General features: G+C 37.8%; 1 protein-coding gene across 1 annotated transcript in view; it reads left to right on the top strand.

Moving 5' to 3' along the window:
• AUH (AU RNA binding methylglutaconyl-CoA hydratase) overlaps positions 1-10,741 on the top strand; it is a 116,082-nt gene that overhangs the window by 40,312 nt on the left and 65,029 nt on the right. The gene's annotated exons all lie outside the window — the stretch shown is intronic.

Genomic DNA, 10,741 nt, shown 5'->3' with positions numbered 1-10,741 from the left:
AATAAAGTCCCTGTAGTGCACGTAAAAAATATGTTGGGGCAAACAGTTTGGGTTATTACTGCCTCGGGCAAAGGCAAACCCATCCATGGTTTTTGATTATTACTATGAGAAGTGACTGCTTAAGTAACATTGACCAAATCCAGCTGTATTTGCTGGAGGTAAATCTGGGCAGCAAAGATGGAATGCTCTAGTTTGGAAATCCAGTGAGAAGAACTGTGGGTTTCTCTCTTAGGGATGCCTCGGGCAAAGGCAAACCCATCCATGGTTTTTGATTATTACTATGAGAAGTGACTGCTTAAGTAACATTGACCAAATCCAGCTGTATTTGCTGGAGGTAAATCTGGGCAGCAAAGATGGAATGCTCTAGTTTGGAAATCCAGTGAGAAGAACTGTGGGTTTCTCTCTTAGGGAAGAGCAGATACAGGCTATAACTTAAAAAAGCATTCAGCTGAATGAAATATCGGAGGTAGCTATCAAATTTGAAGAAGGACAGATTTATAGCTAGCAGTGTCATGCTTAGCAGGCATCCTTAGGCATCATGGTCTCCCTACGTTGTTGACACTGTGAAAGGGAGATTTTGGCACAGTATTTCTCTTGCTGTGTTATGTTGTTGCCTGTTCAGTTAAGTGTAGTGCATAGCTAATACAGTCCAAGACTGCTAGCATTCTGAACACGTTGCTGAGCTCTTGGTTGTTTTCCAGTAGTACATTTACTGCTTCTCTTAACATTCAATTAATTTAAGATACCCTTTGACTAAATATTGTCTGTTTCCTAAATAGACAGTACTGTCCTTGCAGAGCTGAAATTATAGGCTTTGTCAAATGGCATTGGATTGTTTTTAATTAAAAAACACAATGCTAAACTCTGTACCATTATAGAGGCAATGAATGCAACATTAAAATTCTGTACCAGGATGTTTATTAGCTATTTATATGACAGCATTGCTTCCACAATTGCTAATACACTTTTTTCCCCATAATAATAACTTTCTAAAAACTGTTACAAAAAAAGATGCAGAAGTGGAGGACCTGACTATTAGGATGAGCTAGCTGATTGTCCTCCCTTATAGATCTGAAGATTAGGGAAGGAGGTGGCTTTGCATTGCTGATTCATTGCTGTGATTCCTGGCACTGCTGTATGGCCTTGATAAAAAATAACATATCCTCAGTTGTAGGTTAGTTTTCCTTCTAGTAGTAATTCCAAATGCTGTTCTATGAGGAAAAGAGACTGTGCTCTGGACATGGCTCTTTAATTTTCCTCCCACAAAAAGTAACTGTACCAAAAGAAGGGTGCTGCTTGCTCAAATGGTTTATTGAGATTAACATAGCCAGTTTGCACTTTGCCTGTTAAAACAGGCCTCTGGTATGACTTGCTGTCCAAGGCTTCTGTTCCCTCTCTAGGGAGCCACATTGTGTATGTTTGATGCGTTGGGAAACTCTACCCTTTCCTCACCCTGTTCAGGTTTGAAATTGCATGTTTCAATCCCTGAATGAGAAGGAATAGTTTGTTAGCTCTTTTGCTTTGCCTGTCTCAGTCTCTGGCTCTGTTCCTAGAACCAATTGGTATTCAAAAGGCAGCGACTCCTGGCATGGTACTGAAAAGTATTATGCTGCTCTTCTATCGAAGAAGTCCTAAGCTCATTGCTTGGGCCCAGCATTAGGCTTTGACTTCAGAATAGCATGTTCAAGTCTTGTATTGAATGCAGCTTTTGCCTAGGTATGCGCTGCTTTGATGATATATATTTTTTATTAAAAAAAAGAAAAAAAAAATTATGCTTACTGTGAAACATTAGGGGGTGTTTCCTCTAGTGAATGAGCTGACTGACACTGTTACTTAATATATTAAGCTAATTTAGAAATAAAGATATTTTAGCACTAGACTGGGGAATGTAGGTATATGGAATACTGCTGAAAATAGTTACAGGAGAAAAATTCTAGAAATGTTCAGCTAAAATGGTCAGTCTGTGGGTTTTTCTTTGTATTGTGTCAAACAAGAATGCTACTGGTACTAGAGTATGTGTTATTTTCATACTGTAAATCAAACAAGTAGACAATAAAAGAATGAAAAACTTGTCCCATTGGATTCTCTTAACTGTTAGAGATTATAGTTGTGCTGTTGTTTGAATTTTGCGTGCTCTCTAAGAAAGAAAAAAACTTACATAGAAGTAGAATGTAAAAATGTAACTGACATAATTTATCCTTGGCATTATCCTTTTGTTTTGTAAATTCAGTGCTTGAATATGTGCTCTGCTATTTGTGTGAGTAATAAGTTCTTAAATGTGCTTAGTAAGGATAAGAAATATAAGAAATAATTTTCATTTTTCCTATATCCAAAGCTTTTTTTCATTTGCACAGAAAGTAGATTCTGTCATCTAGGGTTTACTTCATTATTGTTTTACTGAGGGCAGAATGACACTACAAGAAGAAACATTAGTAAATATGAAGAAATGAGGAATCTGTTTATCAAACTGAAGTGTATCACTGAAGATTAATGAAATATCCAAACTTTTTTATATAGTACAAAAAGAGAATCATGGGAGAGTTGGCTACAGAAGACTGTAGCTAAAGAGTTTGGTTAAAGCACCTCTTTCATTCCAATTAGTTTCCCAACTTTTGCTCCTGTTATCAAGAATATAAAACACAGTGTCCCTATTACCTGTCAATAATCAAGTACCGAATAGAAAAGTTTAAAATTAAGAACATAATATTCCTATATTAAGTATTTTTTTTATCAGTTAAAAAATGTTTTTTCTAGGTCATTTATAACAGTGAGTGATCACTGGAGGAAACGGGGAAATTAATGGGATTGAAGGAGATGCCTTAAGAAAACCCTTTAGCTACTGTCATAATAAAGGGAAGATAAACTTTACTACTATCTTTTGCTTAATAATCAACTGTAAGCAATGTGCAGTAACCATTTTCATTAAAAAGCAAAATTTCTTTACAAGTACTAAAAGATAGGGGTTTTTATGCAGCTTTTTCTTGCTAACGATTGTCTGCTTGAACTTCAAAGGTATTAAAGCAAATATAATAATGTTCAAATACATCTATCAACAGTAGCAGTCTATTAATCTTCTTATCCAAAGCACAGGAATTAGAGAGTAGCTAAAAGCCTTTCGCAGTTGTAACTAGCAAATGTATGGAAGAGAATTGTGTGTATCCAAATGCACATGTAGACCATTCGGACTTAAAAGTGTGGTCATGTTTTTGCAGATGGAGATATTTTTAAAACATATGTAAATAAATAAGTTACTTTGAGTAACAACTTCTTCATGCTTTTTGCAATTATGACAGGTAAAGCTTTGTAGCATTTCATTACTTGCCTTGCACAAAAATGGTTTGACCAGTTGTCTTTGCCTTCAAGTTCATACAGGAAGATTTGATAGTCTCTCTTAGCCAGTTTCGTATGTTGCTACATACATTGGTTGGTTTTCATAGTGTTATAGAATGGATGAAAGTGCTTGTTGAAGTACTTGGTTTCTGTTAGCTTTTTTCCCCATAGAAGGGTCTTTTTTGATGGCGGTGCTTGCAACTGAAAATGCAAGCAAACTGTTGTAGTCACTGACTTGATAACAGATTTTACAAGGCAAGGTAAATGCCTGAAACACAACTGACATTGCTCTCTAAGTGCAAAGCTCGTATGCCATCTTAATGTTATTATTGTACTTCAGGAAAAGATCCCAAATGATGAAATCAAGATATAGTATTGTGTTGCCATTATTTTTCTGATTTCCTGTGACATAATTTATCCGAAAGTGTAATTTTGTGATTAAAATGTTCCTAATATAAAGAATATTTCAGTTATCATAATTGCCCAGGGACTGCCTCTACTTGCCACTCAAGGTGCATAGTTTATGCCCTTTTATTTTTTGAAGGGAAAAATCTTAATTTTATGCTCAAGAGCAACGTCACCAAGAGAGATAAAAAATCTGGGTAGTGAACAGGTGGAAGAGAAGTCTATTCCGAGTGACAAGATACGAATATTTACATATAAACTTAATTATTTTAAAACCAAATTAAAAATCCATTCCCAGTTATTATAGCAAGCTAGTATGTAGTTTTAAATAATCACTAATGCTGATTCAAAATTCCTGTTTACACCTGTGGCCTTTTGAAAACTCTTTCCTAACTTGTAACGAGAAAACTTGCAGATTTTGGGTTAGTAAAGAAACTCTGTAAAATAACAGATCTTGAACCTTTCTTTCAACATTGTTGGTGCAGGAATCAGCCCGTAGACTTACAGTATTATGTGGTTTTAAGCTATTGTTAGTTGAAATTTTCACTGAAGATAAACAGGATGTAAATAAGTACATTGTTTTGTAATAATAAACCCAAAATTTATAGTTCTTTGTTTGACATTTTCACTCTATGATGTGACTTCTGTTTCTTCTTTCTTTCTTTCCTAATGGCTGACCAATCAATTATGGAATCTACAAATATGTGTTTATTTGTGTTTAGACATTTTTGGCGCATGTGACCATTCTTTTTATTAATTTGAAGGCTCCATTATTGTTGCTACTTTTAAATAAACGTGCTAAGAAACAGAGAGGGAGCTTTCTTACCTGTAAATTAAAATTTGTCCTTGGGAAGGTGCTAGAACAACTAATCTGGAAACTACTACTGGGCACATGAAGGACAAGAAAGTCATCAGGTGTAGTCAGCATGAATTCACAAAAGGGAAATCATGCTTGACCAGCCTTATAACCTGTGATGAAATTACTAGTTTGGTAGATGAGGGAAGAGCAGTTGTCTACCTTGACTTCAGTAAGGCTTTTGACATGGTCTCGTAGAAGATTCTCGTAGAGTAACTGATGAGTATGGACTGGATGAGCAGACAGTGAAGTGGATTGAAAATTGACTGAACAGACGGGTTCAGAGGCTGGTCATCAGTAGCATGAAGTCTACTTGGAGGCCAGTAGCCAGCAGTGTGTACCCCAGGGGCCAATACTGGGTTCAGTCCTGTTCAACATCATTAATGATGTGAATGATGGGACAGAGTGTACCCACAGCAAGTTTGCTGATGATATAAAAACGGAAGGAGTGGCTGATGCACCAGAGGGTTGTGCAATCATTCAGAGGGACTTCAGCAAGCTGAGAGGAACCTCACTAAGTTCAACAAAGGAAAGTGCAAAGTCCTGCACCTGAGGAGAAACAACTCCATGCCCCACATGCTGGGGGCTAATGATTTGGAAAGCTGCTTTGCAGAAAAGGCCCTGTGGGTCCTGGTGGACACCAAGTTGAACATGAGACAGCACCATGCCCTTGTGGCAAAGAATGCTAATGGTATTGTGGTCTGCGTTAGGAGGACTGTTGCCAGCAGGTTGAGGGAGGTGATCCTTCCCCTCTCCTCAGCACTGGTGAGGCCACTGCTGGACTACTGTGCACAGTTCTAGGCTCCCCAGTACAAGAGAGAGATGGAGCTACTGGAGAGAGTCCAGTGAAGGGCCATGAAGATAATGAATGGACTGGAGCATTTCTCCTATGAGGAAAGGCTGAGCAAGCTAGGACTGTTCAGCCTGGAGAAAAGAAGGCTTAGGAGGTGATCTCATCAATACATGTAAATACCTAAAGGGTGTTAAGAGGATGAAGCTAGGCTGTCTCCAGTGGTGTCCAGTGACAGGACCAGGGGCAATGGGCACAAACTGGGACACGGGAGGGTCCTCCTGAACATCAGGAAACATTTACTGTGAGAGTGACCAAGCACTGGCACAGGTTACCCAAGGAGGTTGTGGAGTCTCCCTCCTTGGAGATCTTCAAAAGTCATTTGGACATGAGCTTGAGCAGCTTGGTCCGGGTGACACTACTTGAGCAGGGGGGTTGGGCAAGGTGACCTCCCGAGGTCTCTTCCAACCTCAACCATTCTGTGATTTAAAGGTTTCTCATGTGCTGCAGGCATATGTAGGCAGATATTTGCCACACTTTCTTAATCTGCTTGAGTTAGATAATGAATTGTGGAACTTTTTATATATTCCTCAATTTATAGCATACTTTCCTCCAGTAATATGTGTAACACAGTATGCAGGATATTTTTAGACAGTTCGGCCTCCTTGCTTTACGTTTTATGAAATCCATTATTCAAAAGGAAAAATGAGCTGCTGGAAATGCCCCCTGAAGTTCCTTGTCCTAGTAAGCTGTACACTAATCAACGCTATTTGTCAAATAATCAGAAATGCACATGTGGAATAAATAGCTTGGACAATCTATTTTTCCATTCTATGGGAACTCAGTTGTGCTGTTATGTAAATTTGAATTCTCTTGCTACTTCTGTCTTAGTTGGAGACTCACAGTTTTTGAGGGAAATAGAGTACTCTCACTTCTTTCTTTTCAGTCAGTACTGGGAAACAAGAATTCTTAGAGCATTGGCTGTCTGTTGATAATTAAAGACAAGTCAGGCTTATGAATCTGGTTCGGTAGGTGCTAGAGGTAGTCACCAGCTTCTGATTTACATCTGAGTAACTGTTCTTTCCAGAGGTTGATTGCCAGAGGTCACTGAAGTAAGAAGAGAGATGAACAATAAGGACTTTTTTCAACATTGTCCAGGTGTAGGAGGACAACAAAGGAATAGTGAGGGGAGTTAAGGTGACTGTCTTCCATTTTAGTGTTTCATATCAAACGCTTGAAAAGGCGCACTTTAAAGCAGGGCTTCATTTGAATGTTCCTAAATACCAGATTCTGACTGCTGTGGTTAGTTGAATTGAAAATACTTGTCCTAATCTGTAAAAGAGTACTTCAAAAATAGAAGTTAATTATATCTAAGGGACCATATATAATTTGTGCATTGTTAAGGATTGAATGGGCTTCCATGGAGTTTTCTTTTTTGATTCATGGGAATCATGAACTGCAGCTGTTGCTGCAGTAACAGTGCAGACCTTTTACTTTAAGAGAAACTGAATTCTAAGTCTGCTGGACTTCTAGTTCTTTAATGATGGCTCCTAGATCCTAGCTATAGGAAGGAATACTACAGGTGTTCTTCAGGTTGATTGTTTGAAACTGCTGTCAAGCTACAAATGTATGGTTCTCATAGAAAGCTCATTGGCATGTGAACAGCCTCAATCTCAAGATTTTGTGCCTAGCTCGAGAATGTTTCTCCTTTTTGTATGAATATGTGGTACAGTTGGTAACAGAAAATACTACAGGTATAAATTTACTTAGCAAGCAAGGAAGCCACTCTTAGGAGATTGGTCTCTTTGGATTTGATATATTCTAAATCGGAAACTCTTTTCTGGGTGTCATGTATTTTAAGTTAATCAGTCTGGACAAGTGATGTAGGTTGACCAGGAACACAAATCACAACACCTGGAATTCTGGATAACCATATTATTCTTTCTCTGCTCATTTCAGGAACTCTCAGTAAGGGACTAGTAATAGTGATAGGTCTTTCTTCGAGCCCTTGAACACTGTCTAAGGAATGTGTTTATTGCCTGTTATGTAAAATCTGCTGTATGTAATGTTTCATAAACGCAAGACTACTTTCATGTATAAATTGTTGCCATTTTGTTTTTACTGCATTTATTTGTGCAGTCTTCATACTTCTTCCTTCCTTCTTCCTCAATATCTGCAGAAAGTAGATTTTTCCTAGTTGATCAGACCATTTCACCATCTGTCAATAGAGAGAAAGTGAGATTGTGCACGAATGGAAAAAGGCTGCTTGATAGTTACTAAGAAAGTATCAAGTGTAATTCAGTTTCCTCTCAGATATTATCTTACATATCTGTAATTTTGTAAGAACTTTTTAAATGAATTAGTCAGAGGACTAAATAGTCACATACAATTCAGGTCAGTACAATCCAGGCAACTTCTGCTTTCTATTTGGGGAATGTCAGTGTCCGCAGTAAATGAATCAGCTGTGTGGGCTGTGACACACATCTGAGAAACTATTTCTTGGTCAAATCCTCCAGACCTGGTGCCTGTATTCATATGCTGGTCTTTCATTCATCATATAATCATTTCTAAGCAGAAAGGAAATCCCTTGTTAGTCACCAGCAGTGGACATCATGTGGAAAGTCACTTAAAGATGAAATAACAATTACCTGCTTCAAAACAGTTGTGATTCTTTGAGATTGCTTCCCACACATTACATGTGTTTTTATGTACTTAAATGCAAAGTCCTCTTCCTGTGACATTCTGTACTGGTGACAAAATTGTGGGAGAGTTTAGCTTACTCTACTGTTTATGTCTTTCAGTAGTGGAGAGTCACAGGAAAGCAGGAGGCATCCCAAGCCTACAGGATGCTGCTGGTCAGCCTAATCTAAAGCTACATGTAACGTAAATATATAACAGGAATGCATTTCTGAAGTTGAGCTGAAGATCCACACTTACTACAGAGTAGGAAACAGGCCCATTTCTTTATATTGCTGTATATCATCTCTTCTAACTTTTGTTTGAGCTTTTTATGGTTCATTGGACTTAACTAGCTCTATCATGTCATTATGTTCAATTTCTCTTATTGAAGTTTTTTGCATGCCATTAATTTCTTAGTTCTTCCATTTACCTGTTGGTCACTCCACCTGTATCGTGTCTTGAATGGCCAATAAACATCCTTTTATACAGGTTGTATCACCTTCTGTCCTAACAGATTATTCCTCAAATAACTTAATACATAAAAATTATTTTGATCTGCTTGTTCATGTTTGTCTCCTCTTCAGCTAGTCCAACCTCTGTTTCTACTCCTGTGATCTCAAATACAGAAATGCGTTTTTGTCTTAAAACTCTGTTGCTGACTTAGGACTAACATAGTGAAATAGGCCCTTCTTTTTTGTTACTGTACTTAGAAACTTCCTTTTCTGTAATATCATTAAGCGTTGATGTTATATGGGGACATGAGTCGGCTTTTCTTGGGACAGTTGTTTTACATGCAGAATGGAAGTGTATATACAAAGTATGCAGCATGTTTTACAATACAATAGATGTGTGAAGTAATCCTTCATGAATTCATTGTATGAACTGGCTTATTATTTAGTGTCCTTCATATTTCACACTGATGTACTACAGTGCAATTCTCTAAATGCTGCTTATTACTTAATCTTTTTTTAACTATGTCTAACAACATTAATCTGTGTATACACACGGTCTACTCTTGTCTGTGTTGTACACTCTAATTTAGTTTAATTGTTTTGTTTCTTTTATATATATGTCTAATGCAGCTATGTACTATGCAGCTTATGATTGCATGTTGATAAACCCGTATCACATCTAGAATCTAGCACTAATAATTAGTAGTACAATTGCCTGAAATTCATATCTTTATTCTTTATTATTTATCTTCATATTTACAGCATGACAAAAATGTGGAATGTTAGAGAATTAAACCACTGGGCTTCTTGGCAAAGCTTTACATAGGTTTTTTCTGTCACTCATAGCAAATGAGTTTTGCCATGTGGAATCATTGTGGAGGCTGACCTGTCTGTTTATGTAATTTATTGTTCTTAAAAATTGAGTGCATACAACTTAGTTAAGTCTACAGGGCATGATTTGTCAAACATCATCTCTGTTTTTGTTATGAGCTGAACAGTTTTGGCAGTTCTGTATTAAAATTATGCAGATAAACATGAACAAGTGCCTCTTGTGCTACACAACATGAATATTCCAAGAAGCTTTACCCTTGGTAATAAGTTCTAGTGACTTAGAAACTCAGTTTAAAATCCAGAGCAATTGCTGATTTATTTCTGTATTGCTTTTTCTGATGCTTCACAAGAACGTGTTAAAAGGATTAATTTCTTCAATTCTTTTCATAGGTATACACAGGGCTATTGTAAAGAATTTATATTTTGCCTTTCATTCTTTGTCAACTTCCACGTCAGGTGATCCTTTAAAATTAATGTCCTTGGGAAGTGATGATTCTAACATATGGTATCAAACTGCTTCTTCTCCCTTTGAATTATGAATTTTAGTATTTCTTAATGGGAATGCTGGCTGAAATTCTTGAAACCAAGCTGTTTTATAACACTCTTTCTGTAAGTTTCATTTCTGTGTGTAATGGTCTACTTGAATTGTACCATAGCTAAATCTGGAAGTTACTTACCATAGGAAAAGTAGTCTGTCTTGGAGTACTGCAGAAGTTGTGTAAATAGTGCTCCAGATACTGTTTGCTAGTCTCTGAGAAATGGAACATACATGCAGGCATTAACTGCTGGAAACTACAGTTAATAATGAACATGCCTTTGTGCTCAGGCAGATTATTTTTCATTTACCTATGGCAAAGGCAGATTCCTTTAAGAGAAATGCTAGCTGTATCAGCCTTGAACTTGGATTGCAAGACTGTTTGGCAAATCAGTTACGGTGATGGGGTTATGAGTTTCGGTCAGCAAGCTGGCCCTGCTGGAAATGAGAGTTGCCTTCTCTTCTTGCCTTCCCATATAACTAAGAAAAAGTAGATAAAGAACAGATTTTACTCCTATTCCTCTCTCTCCTATGCCTTCTGTGGTAGATGGCAAATATAATGGATACCTTGGGCTCTTCTAAGTGACTGCAAGTGCTTGATGCTCCATTGGTGAATGGAGTTACATCCAGTTGGTGGCCGGTCACGAGCGGTGTTCCCCAGGGCTCAGTACTGGGGCCGGTCTTGTTTAATATCTTTATCAGTGATCTGGATGAGGGGATCGAGTGCACCCTCAGTAAGTTTGCAGACGACACCAAGCTGGGCGGGAGTGTTGATCTGCTGGAGGGTAGGAAGGCTCTGCAGAGGGACCTGGACAGGCTGGATCGATGGGCCCAGGCCAACTGTATGAGGTTCAACAAGGACA

The sequence above is a fragment of the Aptenodytes forsteri genome, unplaced genomic scaffold (assembly GCF_000699145.1).
Source record: "Aptenodytes forsteri isolate BGI_AS27 unplaced genomic scaffold, ASM69914v1 Scaffold169, whole genome shotgun sequence".
Lineage (NCBI taxonomy): Eukaryota > Metazoa > Chordata > Aves > Sphenisciformes > Spheniscidae > Aptenodytes > Aptenodytes forsteri.
Note: the sequence above shows the minus strand (reverse complement) of the source record. Positions and strands in the feature narration are given on the sequence as shown.